Genomic DNA, 16,160 nt, shown 5'->3' on the forward strand with positions numbered 1-16,160 from the left:
CAACCGCCCGGCTCCGCCTCCGTCCCTCCCCAGCCCCGCGTCCCTCCCCCACCGCCCGGCTCCGCCTCCGGCCCTCCCCAGCCCCGCGGCCCTCCCCAACCGCCCGGCTCCGCCTCCGTCCCTCCCCAGCCCCGCGTCCCTCCCCAACCGCCCGGCTCCGCCTCCGTCCCTCCCCGGCCCCGCGTCCCTCCCCGGCCCCGCGTCCCTCCCCAACCGCCCGGCTCCGCCTCCGGCCCTCCCCAGCCCGCGTCCCTCCCCAACCGCCCGGCTCCGCCTCCGTCCCTCCCGGCCCCGCGTCCCTCCCCGGCCCCGCGTCCCTCCCCAACCGCCCGGCTCCGCCTCCGGCCCTCCCCAGCCCCGCGTCCCTCCCCAACCGCCCGGCTCCGCCTCCGTCCCTCCCCAGCCCCGCGTCCCTCCCCAACCGCCCGGCTCCGCCTCCGTCCCTCCCCGGCCCCGCGTCCCTCCCCGGCCCCGCGTCCCTCCCCAACCGCCCGGCTCCGCCTCCGGCCCTCCCCAGCCCCGCGTCCCTCCCCAACCGCCCGGCTCCGCCTCCGTCCCTCCCCGGCCCCGCGTCCCTCCCCGGCCCCGCGTCCCTCCCCAACCGCCCGGCTCCGCCTCCTGCCCTCCCCAGCCCCGCGGCCCTCCCCGGCCGCCCGGCTCCGGCCATGGCCCTCCCCGGCACCCGTCTCCGGCCGCGGCCCTCCCCGGCCCCGCCGCAGCCCAGCTCCAGGCCCAGCGGCGGCCGCGACCTCACCTACCCAGAGGCCAGGGTCCGGGCGCGACGGCGGCCCCGGCTGCCCAGCTCCGGCCCCGTGGCTCTGGCGGCGGCCCTCCCCGGCTCTGGCCGGCCAGCCGCCTGGCTCCGGCCACCCGGCTCCCACCGTATCCTCCGGCCGCGCGACTCCTGCCCTGGCCCCGCGTCTCCCGGCTCCAGCCATGGCCGGACTGTAGCACCGCCAGCCACATCCAGGCAGCGCGGTAAGGGGGCAGGGAGGGGGTGTTGGAGAGAGGGCAGGGGAGTGGATAGGGGTGGGGAGGAGTGGATAGGGGTGGGGAGGGGTGGATAGGAGTTGTGGGGGTCAGAGGGAAGGGAAGAGGGGGATTGAATAGGGGCAAGGGTCCCGGGAGGGCAGTCAGAAAGGATCAGGGGTTGGATGGGGGCGGTGGGAGGCAGTCAGGGGCAAGGGTTCCAGGAGCTGTCAGGGTACAGGGAAGGGGGGTGGATGGGGCAGGGCTTCCTGGGGGGGGGGCATGATCCCTCCTGGGGTGAGGAGGGAACCGGTTGTTATGATTTTGGCAGCTCATCACTGCATAGAGTGAATTTCACTTCACTGGATAAAGCCCTAGTTGCTGAGCTCTGCAGAGGGGTGGGGAGGTGAATTCCATCCCCCATTCTTGGGCATAGACCCCCCTCCAATTCTCACCCTGACCTCAGACACTACCCCACCTTCCCCTGCAGTGATGGACCCACTTGATGCTGCCAGAGCCATCTGCCATGGGACCTGGAGAGGACAGAGGCCCAGCTCCAGAACTGCTCCCCCTGCCCACAGCCCCCAAGCTGTGCTAGAGTTGCCCTGACTTTCCAATCTGCAGATCAGTCCAGGTGTCCCCAGCCTGTGCACCCACCACACACACTTTGTCACAACAAACATCCCAGGATTGGGAAAGACCATCTGGGGCTGGCTGCAGTCTCCCGTTGCTGCTGTGAGGGGAATGGGGTGGCCCCTCATAGAGGACACAAACAGACCCAGGGGCAGAAGGGAAATGTAGTTTCTTCTAGGGGTTTGAAATGTTTGGTTTAGAGTCCTGAGCTCTGTCTTCCTGTTTGTCTCCTCCTGCCACTTTCAGATCTCTTGGAGAGACAAGGTGGGTGAGGTAATTGTTTTAAAACCAATTAAAAATACCTCTTTGCTGTCCTGGGACCAACATGGGTACAACAACTTTCCCCTCTGTACCCCCTCCCCATCTCACCTCCCCCTCAGCTGAGACTGTCCCATGTGATAGGAGAATAAGGGTTCAGTCCTGTCGCTGGATTGGGTCTTGCCAGCGCTAACGGGAGTGAAAGCCTGTGTGCATTAATGACAGCAGCAGCTCTGGGACTCGACACATAGGGAGAAGAGATGGGAGTGAGCAGGTGATGTTTGTGCCAGGTGTGAGTTACTCAGGTGGGAATTCTGCACCGCTGCGTACGCACAGAATTCACGTCCAGCGCAGAATTTCTTTTTTTTGGCTTGAAGAAGATACGTTCTGCCTGAGAAGTGCTACAGTTCTGCCTTTCACCCACCAGAGGCCCCTGTGGCACCAGAACAGGCAGCAGCCAGCTGGGTTCATCGTGGTGGGAATTTTTTGGCCCGAGCTATACCCCAAATGGGAGGAGAGTTAGTGGGTGCAACTGGGGAGAGTCCTGAGACACGGCTGCCGCTGGGGGTGGGGACAGGGTGGTCATTCTCGACTCGCAAGAGGGTGTGGAAAGGGCACAGGAGGAGCAAGTGTCCCCTATGGAGACTGCCCAGCCCCAGGTTATCCAGTCCCAGTCGTTTCTTCCCCCACCGTACCCCAAACCTCTTCACCCCTCCAGCCATCAGTTGCCAGGCTTCCCTCGCTGCGAGCCCTTCCTGACTGCAGAGACCCTCTGAGCCAGTCGTGTGTCAGGGCTCAACCCTCTGGCTGCGTCCTCAGGGCACTTTCTTCCTCTCTCGGGGCACCGTGCCACAGGGGCCCCACAAATCTACATTGCTCAGGCTTTGGCTTCAGCCCCGGGTGGTGGGGCTCAGGGCCCTGGACTTCAGCCCCATGCGCTGGGACTGGAGCTTTCTGCCCTGGGCCTCAGTGAGTCTAATGCTGCCCTTGCTTGGCCCCTGCCCTGAAACCTGCAAGTGGCCCCCAGGGGGCCCAGGGCCCCTAGTTGAGAACCACTGTCTCACCCCACGAATCACAGCAATGTTCAGGTTACTGCCAGTCATAGAATATCAGGGTTGGAAGGAACCTCAGGAGGTGTCTAGTCCAACCCCCTGCTCAAAGCAGGACCAATCCCCAACTAAATCATCCCAGCCAGGGCTTTGTCAAACCTGACCTCATGCCAAAGGGCCAGTCACTTACTGAGGTCAATTGAATCTTCGATCTCACAACAAAGACAACACTTGTAGCCAGTCCTGTAATAACCTGTATTAAGATTTATTTAAAAGGAAAGGAGAGTTGTTTACGAAGTTAAAGCAGGTAATCCGATAGATGCAGACGAGTTGCAGTCTTAAATTTGAAAAGGTAATAGAAGCTTCTACAATAAGCAAGCTCTGCATATTCTTTAGGACTAACCCCGGCTAATCAGCTGGGGATCGCGTGCTTATGTCTAGAAACTCCCCCCCCCCCCGCCCCCTGAGTCCAAGCAGCATACAGATAATCAGTTCCTTCTGCATGGGGTTTTTTATCCCCTTCCTGCCATGTGCTCTGAGCTGGAAACTCAGCTACTGGGAAGTCAAGAGCACAACAACAGTCTTTTGTCGTCTTTAACATCCCATAATAGTCTCTCTGGTGTGGATGAACCTTTCCTGCCAGGCAGGGTGTAATGCATTCGGTTGCCAGTCAGCACTTCACCTAGGTAAAGTCTCTCTCCTGTCTGGTGATTTACAGAGCCACAGAGGCGCCCAATGCAACTAGTCAGATATTAACCCAGGCAGCAACTCACAAGCATTCAATGAAGTGTAAGCGCATTCTTATAATCCTAATACCTAATAGTAACACAGGTGAGTCAGACTGATTCCAGCGATGCGTTTGTCCCTGTTCAGTGAAGACATGGTGGCTTTTGCAAGAGCTAACACCTCATCTGCCAGTGTCACAGGCAGGCTGAGCAGGGATGGTGTCTCTAGCCTCTGTTTGCCAGAAGCTGGGAATGGGTGACGGGGGGGATCACTTGATGATTCTCTGTTCTGGTCATTCCCTCTGAAGCACTTGGCATTGGCCGCTGAGCTAGATGGACCATTGCTCTGATGCAGTGGGCAGCTCTTATGTTCTTATGTTCACAGTCTGTATGAGGAGTATCTACTCATTTGGACTCACTGGGGAGCCATAGAAAGGAACAAGATGTGCTGAGGCAAGAAGGCCCAGTCTCAGAGCCCCCGGGGTCACACTTGCCAAAGGCTAAAACTAGGCCCAGCCCATGAAGGGGGCACTACCAGGAGAGACTGAATAAAGGCTGGAGCATCAAACAACTTAGTTAACCTGAGAGAGCTGCCTTGGGGACAATGACAGGGAGAATCCCCAGAGTGACTCCTTTGATTCTGCTCTTCTCTGGCCTTTGGTTCTTAGAATTATAGAACTGGAAGGGGCCTCGAGAGGTCACCTAGGCCAGTCCCCTGCACTCAAGGCAGGACTCAGTATTATCTAGACAATCCCTGACAGGTGTTTGTCCAGCCTGCTCTTAAATATCCCCAGTGATGGAGATTCCACAACCTCCCTAGGCAATTTATTCCAGTGCTTAACCACCCTGACAGGGAGGTTTTTTTTCCTAATCTCCATCCTAAACCGCCCTTGCTGCAATTTAAGCCCATTGCTTCTTGTCCTATCCTCAGGTTAAGAAGAAAAATTTTTCTCCGGCATGTTTGTAATAACCTTTTCTGTACTTGAAAACTGTGATCGTCTCCTCTGAGTCTTGCCCAGTTTTTTCAATCTTCCCTCACAGGCCATGTTTTCTAGATCTTTAATCATTTTTGTTGCTCTTCTCTGGACTTTCTCCAATTTGTCCACATCTTTCTTGAAATGTGGCCCCCAGAACTGGACACACTACTCCAGTAGAGACCTAATCAGTGCAGAGTAGAGCAGAAGAATTTCTTCTCGTGTCTTGTTTACTATACTACTGCTAATACATCCCAAAATACTTGCATTTTTGCAAGACTGAGTCCTTTTTAGCTTGTGATCTACTAGGACCCCCAGATCCCTTTCCACAGTACTCCTTCCTAGGCAGTTATTTCCCATTTTGTATTTGTGCAACTGATTGTTCCTTCCTAAATGAAGCACTTTGCATTTGTCCTTATTGAATTTCATCCTATTTACTTCAGACCATTTCTCCACTTTGTCCAGATGATTTTGAATTTCAGTTCTATCCTCCAAAGTCCTTGCAACCCCTCCCAGCTTGGTATCGCCCGCAAACTTGATAACTCTACTGCTGGGAGGGTTTCACCATGTGTCAGAGGGTCACACCCTGGTAGGAGGGGGCTAGGCCTGTACTGGGATAAGGTCACTCTGTGCTTCACAGTGTGGCAGAACCTAGAATGTCCATTGCCAGGGAAAATGCTGGGGGGAATTGACATGTCGAAAGGACAGAAACCCTGTCTGAATTCTCTCACCTTGTCCTTCTCGCCCTGGCAGGCTACAGAATAACGTCCATGTTTTGCTCCAGATTATCCCCTCCTCCCAGGGGGAAGAAAATGGCTGCAATGGAGCTGGCTCAGGTAAGGGATTCTCAGGGAGCTGGTGGTGGGTTCTGCTTGGAGGGAGAGAAGCAGTAAATGTACAGGAGGGTGGGAGCCAGTGATGAGCTGCCAAAATATTAACAACAGGTTCCCTCCTCCTCACCTCACGAAGGGGTCATGCCCCCCTAGGGGTCGTGCCCCATCCAACCCCCCATGCTCCTTGACACCCTCCCCGGGGACCCCTGACCCATCCCCACCCCCATCCCCTGACTGCCCCCTGCTGCCCCATCAAACCCCTCCTCTCATTCTTGATGCCCCCCTGGAACTCCTGCCCCATCCAACCACCCCTTCTCTCTGTCCCTGACTGCCCCCCAGCACCTCATCCAACCCCTGCTTCTTCCTGACTGCCCCACAGGACCCTTGCCCCCATTCAACCCCCTTGTACCCTGCCCTCTGACCACCTCGACCCCTATCCAGCCCCCCACAACCTACCGAACACCCCCTCCCTGCTTCCTACCCCCTTACCACACTGCCTGGGGCCAGGACCGTGACTGGCGACAAAGGACCCAACTCCCCGATCCGGGCTGGAGCCGCTCGGCTGAGACCGTGGCCAGCTCTGCCGGGACCGCGACTGGCGCCGCAGGACCTGACTCCCCGATCCGGGCTCGAGCCGCTCGGCTGGGACCGGTGCTGCAGGGCCTGTGCTGGGCCGGATCGGAGCCGCTCGGCCAGGACCAGCCCGAGCCAGGGGTGCTTGGCCGGGACCCGGCTGGGGCGCTCGGCCGGGGTCAGGGGGAGCCGCTCAGATGGAGCCGGACTGGGCCGCGTGCGCCGTCCCCGTCCCCCCCCGGTCCGGCTTACCTGCCTGCTGCTTGTTTCAGGCTTCCCGTGAACATTTGATTCGTGGGAAGCAGGGGAGGGGGAGGAGAAGGAGGGCGGAGCGTTAACAGGAGAGGGGGAGGTGAGCTGGGGCCGGGTGGACAGCTGCCCAAGCCTTTGTTAAATTTAAAAGCTTTTTTAGAACCGATTGTCCTGGAACAACCAGTTCTAAAAAGTCTTCTAAATTTAACAACCGGTTCATGCGACCCGGCTGGAGCTCACCACTGGTGGGAGCTGCTAGAGGTGGTGGGAGGCAGGAAATATCTTGGGTGGAGAAAGGGAGGGGACAGGATGTGACAAACCTGCTGACACTAGTGTAGTTTAGGGTGTGATGGGTTGTCACCCTGGGGTACAGTCTGGGAGGGTTCTGGGAACCGCTGTGCCCTCTAACCCTCAAGCTGGGCTGGCCCTTCTCACACTGTTTTGCTGGAGATTCAGCCAGCCTCTCCAGGGCCTGTTATCACCCAACACGACAGCAGGTGGCACCATACACCCAACTAAGCTACCTGAGTGCTTTACCTGAGCCACTCAAGGACAGACAGACAACAGCCAATTTCCCAGCGATAAGTGTTAGCAAACAGATCAAAGCAGATTACTTAGCAAATAACCAAAAACTCAAACCAAGCCTAACATACTAGATGGATAGTATTTGAATTTGCAATTTCTCACCCTGACTGATGCTCCAAGCAGTCTACCAAGTTTCCATACACAAGCTAGAAATCCCTTAACCCTGGGACCAGCACTTTCCCCAGTTCAGTCTTTGTTCCTCAGGTGCTTCCAGGAATTCTCTTGTGCGGGTGTCATAGGTTTATTCCCCACTTTGAACTTTAGCGTTCACAAGATGGGGACCTGCATGGACTCCTCTAAACTAAAATCCTAGTTTAGATCTGGTACAGCTGCCACCAGCCAGGTTTTTTAGTGTCTGGCACACTCCCTGTTCCCCCAAAACTTTCCCGGGGGGGACACAGCTTCAAACTCCTTGAATCTCAACACAAAGGGAAATAAACCATTCCCCCCTGCTTCTTCCCTAGTCCTTAGGAGAGATACCTGGATTCAAACAAAGAGGGATTCCTTTTCCCCCTCCCTCCTCCTCTTCCCCTGAAAATCCAACAAGGGAAGAAATCAATCAGATTCTAAAAAGAAAAGAATTTTATTAAAAGAAAGAAAAAAAGTACACTATCTCTGTAACACCAGGATGGAAAAAATATTACAGGGTCTGACTTATAAACCTGGAGAGACTTTGCCCCTCCCTCCTCCTCAGAATAATCAAAGTAACAGCAAACAGAAATAAAGATATTCCCCAGCAACGCACAATTGCAAATGCAGAAATAAAATTGTAAGACTAATCCGCCTTCTAATACTCACTATACTGATTAGAAGATGATGCTTCAGGAAATTGGAAGAACTTGGATATATATCTGGCCACTCTCAGATCCAAAGAGAGACAAAGACCCCAACAAAGAAACACAGACAAAGACTTCCCTCCACAGAGATTTGAAATTATCTTGTCCCTTGATTGGTCCCTCTGGTCAGGTGTTCATCAGGTTACTGCTTGTTAACCCTTTACAGGTAAAAGAGACCTTAACCCTTAACGATCTGTTTATGACAGTGGGGAATGATGCCAAGAGATGATGTCACACCCACCTTATGTAGCTTTTCCATATGGCGGGAACCCTTTGTTCTAAACTCAGTTCCCAGTCCAGTTTGTGGAAAAATACAGGTACCAAAATGAAGTTCATTGTCATGTGGTCTGGTCACATGTCTTTGTTGCTGAACCATCAGCACTGTCTGGCTTCTTCATTGTTGTACCTGAGAGGCTCATTGTGGGTGTTACTCAGAGTAAGCACATTTGAAAGACAGATACAGAGTCAATATCCATCACTTCAGATACAAACATGATGCATGCACACAGGTAGGATAATCATATTCAGCAAATCATAACTTTTCCAGTGACACCGTACATGACTCATCTTGTACAAAATGCCTCATGTCCTAATCATATTATAATCCTGCCACTATGCTGAATATGGGCTGTAGTGTCAGATAGGTCCTAATGTCAAGGCACAAGTGTAGGGAATGAAACTTCCCCTCTTTGTGGAACAGGAAATAACCCTCCACCCAGGGCAGGGAAAACTTCCCAGACTCCCAGTGCTGAAACCTGAACCTACTGACATTTCATTAGTTACCCCACATCCCTGATCTTTGTGGCAACTGCAAACGTTATCAGTGATGATTTTATATTCTCTTCCAGGTCATGGATAAGAATGTTAAATAGCACAGGGCCAAGATCCAATCCTTACGGGAATCCCCTAGAAAGAAATCCACTCAACCATGATTCCCTATTTAAAATCCCAGTTTTTAATCTATTTAATGTATGCCCTGTGTATTTTGTACATTCTAGTCAAAATATTGTGCTGAACCAACTCATATGCCTTCATATATTACATCAGTACTATTAGCTGCAACCAAACTTTTGATCTCATCCAATAAGGATATCCACTTAGTTTGATAGACTCTATTGTGTCTAAACCTTTTTAATGGATACTAATTACATTACCCTCCTTTCTTTATTAATGAAATCCAGTATCGGCTGCTCCATTCTCTTGCCCAGTATCGATTTCAGACTGACACACTTGTCATTAGCTGTGTCATCTCTTTTATAGTTTTTAAATATTGGCACAGCATTAGCTTTATTCCAGTCTTCTGGAATTTCTCAAGTCCTAATCAAAATCAACATTAACAATCCACCACGCTCCTCCAGCAGGTCTTTCAGAACTCTAGTTCTCTGGACCCACTGATTTAAACACATCTAACTTGAATAGCTGCTGTTTAACGTCCTCGTGAGTTACTTTTGGAATAGAAAGACTGTCAGCGTCAACATCTTGTGATATGAGTTACATCATCTGTTTTTCTCCAAATCCAGGAGAGAAATATTTATTGAACACTTTTACCCCTTCTGCATGATTGTTGATTATTCTGCCATTTACATCTAGTAATGTACCACTACCATTGTTAGGATTAATTTTGTACTTTTAAAAACTTCCTTCTTATTTTCATTGGTTGATCATTGATTTCTGATAGCTTCCCTTGCCAGCTTTCTACAATTCTGACCTTCGAACTTAGATTCTTTACTATTGACTTCCCTTTTCTTCCATATATTTTATTTGGAGAGTGTTGGGATTCCTACGAGGGAGCCACCAGCAGGGTCCAGATACAGCCCCATCTCCTATATTAAGCTCTGGCTAGTAGGTATGTGATAAATGTGATGACTCTGCCTCCGTCTGTCAGCTGGGAGACACAAAGGTTCTCTCTTTCTACCCTCTGATGCCACCTGGCTGCTCTAAGCAAGGTGGGGTGGGACTCTGTTAACATGTGCCTCCCGGAGCTTCCCTTTACCTGGTGCTGCTGTTCTGTGAGTAGTGGGGCTGTGAGTGGGGCAGCAGGTACTGAGTGTTGGACTCTTGCTCTTTCAGGGGCCGGTGACCTTCGAGGAGGTAGCTGTGTATTTCACCAAGGAGGAATGGGCTCTGCTGGACCCTGTTCAGAGAGCCCTCTACAGGGATGTCATGCAGGAGAACTATGAGACGGTGACCTCGCTGGGTAAGGAGTCCTGTCCCCTGGGTTATTAGAAGCTGTGGGGTCTCTAAAGAAGCTGAGCAGTAATAACTTTATTCATCATCCAAGTTTGACAAGTTTCTTTGCCCCCTTTTTTTCCTTATCTCCCATACACTAGCAGGCAGCAGGGAGGGAGGAGGTAATGAGAGATGAGGAGGGAACAGAAGAAGCTCCCAAGGTGCCGGGAGGTGGTGCCGGCTGCCAGTAATGGGAAGAAGGAGAGGGTTGTGTGGAGGAAGGGCACCCAGGAAGTGGGGTGGGTGTGTCAGTGGGAGGGAGGAGAGGTTTGGGGATCTAGAGCTGTGGGGGATCCCAGACCTTTAACCCCGAATCTCTACCCAAACCTCAGGTAAATCCCAGACTTCAGCATAACCACTCTCACAAAGCCTCAGCTTAATATAAGGCCCTGAACTGTAGCAAGCTTAGGCTACGTTTACTAAATCGTATCAGTAAATCGACCACGGCTAGATTGATCTCAGAGTGTCAATCCCGGCTGTAGTGTCGACCTGCCCTTAATAACCCATTTATCTATGTTCACCTCCTTGCCCCTCCACGCATGTTCCAAGCTAATAAGCAATTCTCTGATCATGACATCTTACCTCTAGCGAGTATGAAATTGCCCACAAGACGTGAGACTGGGTCATAGATCATAAAATCAGGTCGGGGTCAACAGGAGTGAGAGTTTGGAGAGAGTCTTGTCCCCCCTCTCCCCATCTGCAGCAGCCACAAGCTGTCTTCCCTCCCTGCTCCTTGGATCTCTGAGCCGGTCCCTCCTGAGGCTGCGTGGCCCAGTTCTTGTTTCTGACCTTCCTGTTTTCCGGAAGAATTAGAGGCTGTTGCTCCTGAATGTTAGTGTGTAATTCCCCAGCCTTCTCCTCCCACTGGGGGAGTTTAATTCTCCCTCCCATTACCCCTGAGTCACTAGATTTCCTAATTCCCCAAAATGTGCTTTTGCAATGTCACAGTTCTGGGGTAGCGAAGCCTTTGACCTGCCTCCATGGTCTGCTCAAGGAATGGCCCCTCAGGTATCAGGCCTCTAGCCAGCCCCTCTCTATGGGCAGGGACCCACCTGCCTCTCCTTTTTGACCAGTGTGTGAGGATTGCAGCTTGTCCTCCACTGTGTTTACAGTTCCTGTGCTTTGCTTTCTCTCCAGGGGCTGTGAGCAGTGTGTCTGAGACAGAGGTGGGACTTTTGGTGATACTTGTATGATGTCAATACACACCTCAGTTTCCTGCTGTGATTGGTATTGCTGTGATTCTAAAGAGCAGGAGACGTGAGGTGTTTTGTCACGTAGCTGTCATGGGGTGATATGAATGGGTCATTAAGGACTGGCTGGGAGTAACCTACATCAGTGGAATACCCGACAGAGACAAGGGAATGACTGTCACCCAGGGCCGCCCAGAGGATTCAGGGGGCCTGGGGTCTTCGGCGGCGTGTCCCCCTTATCCGCTCTGATGCTTTTACCCTGTGTCCCCCTGTAAACGTGGGTGTCCGGGGCTCAACCCTCCCTGGGCCACGCCGGCCTTTTACACTGAGCAACAACACAAAGAGACAGTTAGGGGCTCAGGCCTTCTGCTGCAAGGCTGAGCAACAATATACAAGTCAGTGAGGTTAGGGAGGCCCAGGCCCTTTGGTGCAGGGGCTGGGCCACAATACAAGTAGTCCAGGACAGGCCCAGGCCCTCTGGTGCAGGGGCTGGGCAGCAATGCAAACAGTTCAGGACAGGCCCAGGCCCTAGGTTAGGGCAGGGCAACAACAGTCAGGGCTCAGGCCCTCTGGTGCAGCGGCAGAGCACTGGGGTGAGGGGGGAGACTGCCACCCACGAGTGGGGTGGCAGGGGGGACGCAGGCCCACCCACTCCACTGCATCCCGGCCCGGGGCCCTAGGCAGCGGCTACCACCGCTGACGGTCAGTGGGGATCCTGACCATAACACACTAACATGGGCATTGGTTGACCTGCAGCCTGACTGGGGTCAGCTGCTCCCGGGCCACTTCCAGTTCCCCCCTCTGGGCCTACCTGGTCCGTGGCGTCTGCTCCCGGGAAGTCCAACAGCATGGGCTCCTCGCAGCCCGGGCTAGGGGGTAGGTCCGGCAGTTCCTCGGGGAAGTCCGGCCAGTTCTGCTCCGGGGGTTCCTTGGGGTAACAGCAAGGGAGAGGTGAGGTCTCCGGTGGTTCCTCCTCGTAGGTGGCATGGGGAAGCTCCTGCGGGTCCTCCCAGTAGCGAGTGAGGGGAAGCTCCGGCCAGTCCGGGCAACTGCTCGGGGCCCCAGCAGCTTCCCAGTCCCGAGCCCTCTCAGGCAGGTCAGCTCCCGACGGTGGCTGGGCTCTGACTGAGCTCTGGTGGCCGGCTTTTATGCTTCCGGGTCGCCGCCTGACCCTCTGAGGGGTGGGCTCACTGCTCTGGAGCCCCGCCCCTTCCGGTGTCCGGGGCTCAACCCTCCCCGGGGAGGAGGGGAGCCACACTGGCCTGTTACACCCCCTTACCCTCTCCGACACCACAGAGCATTTTCCCAGTGTCCCCCTTACCAGCTCTGATGCCGCAGAGCATTTACCCTGTGTCCCCTGTTCCTGTTCCCCCTCCTGTTTGACTCAGTTTATATAGTAATATTCTCAGCTCTACCTTTGCTTAACCAATCATTGTACTGAAATTTAATTAACCAATCCTAACACAATGAAACATAATTCTCTAACCAATTGTATCCCACTACCCTAATTAACTTACACCTAGCAAAATTAATTGTACAGCAGAGAAAAACAATTAGAGAACCAGACTGATTAACATTGTAAAAGTGGTGGCCATAAAGATAAAACAATACAGAAATGAGGATTTCACAACCACAAGCATTGAGAAGTGATTTCTTGCCAGACAGGCTGCTATCAAACTAAGGCTATGGCTACACTTGCAAATTTGCAGCGCTGCAGCAGGGTGTGAAAAAACACCCTCTGCAGCGCTGCAAATTGCGGCGCTACAAAGCGCCAGTGTAGTCAAAGCCCCAGCGCTGGGAGCGCGGCTCCCAGCGCTGTCCGTTATTCCCCACAGGGAGGTGGAGTACGGACAGCGCTGGGAGAGCTCTCTCCCAGCGCTGGGGCTTTGACTACACTTAGCGCTTCAAAGCGCTGCCGCGGGAGCGCTGCCGCGGCAGCGCTTTGAAGCGCTAATGTAGCCATAGCCTAAGTTTTCTTTAACCATCTTAAGATCTGTTTCTTTATCTGGTGGTGATGGGCACTATCAGGACAGGATCATCTTCCTAACAGCCCAATAGCACCTTATTTCAGTGTGACTGGTTTGGGATGTGAGGATGTGACCCTTCGCTTCCCAGTTTATGGCTGCCCCTGCTGCTTAGCCAAATGCCTTAGCCTAAGAACAAGGCCTCAGACGGTCACAGTAAGAGAAGGCCCTTACAAATACACACAGTGATTTTGATTCTTTGTTTTCATACTCCTGTAAGTAGCTAAGTGATAAAAATACACCTAAGTTCTTAAACTATAGGCTTTACAGGCAGGCCTGAATATCTCTATTCTAACAGTGGGTTCTACCCCTTCCCCCATTCTGTGTCTGTCTTGTCTATTCAGATTGTAAATTCTTCAGGGCATGGGCCATCTACTGTTCTCTGTTTGTACTTTGCCTAGCACAATGGGGACCCACTGTTAGTTGGTCCTTAGGCACTAAGGTAACGAATATGATTTATAATCATCATAACTCTCCTGCCACTTTGAGCCAAGGAAGCTGGCCTTGGGATGTTACTTCTTAAAAATGAGCTGGGGGTTAAAATCATGGACTATTCTTTGTGACAAGTATCCCACAAATTCCACTGACCTCCCTCGTTTTCTTTGCCTGCAGTCGGGTTTCCAGTTTCCAAACCTGATGTGATCTCCCAGCTGGAACGAGGGGAAGAGCCGTGGGTCCCAGACCTCCAGGGCTCTGAGAAAGAAGTGCTCCCAAGAGCTGCCTGCACAGGTGAGGACTTGGTTAAACCAACTTAACAACTGTGCAGGAATGCAGGAAACATTCGGGATGCCCTACAAAGACCCTGTGAGCTCTCCAAGTTCAGGATTGTTCCCTGCAGATGTGGAATCATTATGGCAGATGTCACTCATGGCTTCCCTCCTAATCTGACTGACAACTGGCAGCAGGTCGCTCCCCGATCTCTCTTTCTCCTGAGTGTTCTCATGAGATGCAGACCAAAACTGATCCCTTCCTCTCTCCTCTGGGGAAGGTTTTGGGGAAAATCAGCTCCTGATAGGTTTGATCTCTCCCCCACATATTTTGGATTGTTCATCCCTTTTTCCATTCCTCTCTCTGTGATTTTCTTTCTTTCCGGTGCAGGTAGTGATCTATGTCTGGATTCTCTCTGTCTCCCATCAGGTGATGGGCTGGTGAGTGAGAATGAGGAGGAGAAACCCCAGCAGGAAGATACTGAGCAAGGAGAACCACATGGAACTTTATCAGGAAGATCCAAAGGGAATGTTTCCGGGAGTTATGCACTCCCAGAAAAAACAAAAGCCTGTGAGACTCAGGGGAGGCCAGAGGGAAACTTTAGTAGCCACTCAAACCTTATAACAAGTGAGAGAATCAACTTGGAAGAGACACGCTACACATGCCATGAATGCGGGAAAAGCTTCAATCGGAGCTCTGCCCTTATCAGACATCAGACAATCCACACGGGTGAGAAACCTTATGAATGCTCTGAGTGTGGGAAATGCTTCATCGATAGTTCAGCCCTCATCTCACATCAGCGAATCCACACAGGAGAAGCGCCCCACACATGCTCAGAGTGCGGGAAAATCTTTAGTTGGCGCTCACACCTTATCAGACATCAGAGAATCCACACAGGAGAAAAGCCCTACACATGCTCAGAGTGCGGGAAAAGCTTTAGTCGGCGCTCTGCCCTTATCACACATCAGAGAATCCACACAGGAGAGACGCCCTACACATGCTCAGAGTGTGGAAAAAGCTTTAGTCGGCGCTCACACCTTATCAGACATCGTAGAATCCACACAGGGGAGAAGCCCTACACGTGCTCTGAGTGTGGAAAAAGCTTTGGGCTGCGCTCTCACCTTATCACACATCAGAGAGTCCACACAGGACAGACGCCTTACATGTGCTCTGACTGCGGGAAAAGCTTTAGTCAGAGCTCAGACCTTATCAGACATCGTAGAATCCACACAGGAGAGAAGCCCTACACATGCTCAGAGTGTGGAAAAAGCTTCGGGCGGCGCTCTCACCTTATCACACATCAGAGAGTCCACACAGGACAGACACCTTACATGTGCTCTGAGTGCGGGAAAAGCTTTAGTCAGAGCTCAGACCTTATCAGACATCGTAGAATCCACACAGAAGAGAAGCCCTACACATGCTCAGAGTGTGGAAAAAGCTTTAGTCAGAGCTCAGACCTTATCAGACATCAGAGAATCCACACAGGAGAGAAGCCCTACACGTGCTCTGAGTGTGGGAAAAGCTTCAATCATCGCTCTGCCCTTATCACACATCAGAGAATCCACACAGGACAGACGCCTTACATGTGCACTGAGTGTGGGAAAAGCTTTAGTCAGAGCTCTGTCCTTATCAGACATCGTAGAATCCACACAGGAGAGAAGTCCTACACATGCCATGAATGTGGGAAAAGCTTCAGTCGGAGCTCTGCCCTTATCACACATCAGAGAATCCACACAGGAGACAAGCCCTAGACATGCTCTGAGTGTGAGAAAAGCTTCAATCAGCGCTCAAACCTTATCAAACATAGGAAAATCCACATGGGTGAGAAATCTTATGGATGCTCTGAGTGTGGGAAATGTTTCTTTAATCGTTCAGACCTCATCTTACATCAGAGAATCCACACAGGGGAGAAGCCCTAGACATGCTCTGAGTGCGGGAAAAGCTTGAAGCACAGCTTAAAAGTTGTCTCACATAGGAGAATCACACTCTAAGTGCAGGAAAAGCTTCAATCAGCGCTCAAGCGTCATTAGACATCAGAAAATCCACATGAGATAGAACTGTAATAAATCACTTGACTAGGGTTGGCCAAAAAAATTTCTTTTAAAAAATCACATTTGCTCATTCCTACATAGTGATTTTTGCACCATCTTCACTGTGGTATCTCAGCTCCACCAGATCAGTTGCCTGCTTCTGCCTTTTGCAGCTCACCCTTCTTTGGGATCAGTCCTGTGATCTTTTCTATCAACTCCTTTCCTTTTGAGTCACAGGAGTGTGTGTCCCTCCTGCCAGGAATGTTCATTCCTCCAGGTGGGGGAAAGGTTT

General features: G+C 52.4%; 1 pseudogene; it reads left to right on the forward strand.

Annotated features, from left to right (window-relative positions):
• Positions 1–15,943, forward strand: part of LOC123356633 — a 584,020-nt pseudogene extending 568,077 nt beyond the window's left edge.
• Positions 15,944–16,160: the final 217 nt, after the last annotated feature.

This window comes from Mauremys mutica, chromosome 26, assembly GCF_020497125.1.
Source record: "Mauremys mutica isolate MM-2020 ecotype Southern chromosome 26, ASM2049712v1, whole genome shotgun sequence".
NCBI classification, from domain to species: domain Eukaryota; kingdom Metazoa; phylum Chordata; order Testudines; family Geoemydidae; genus Mauremys; species Mauremys mutica.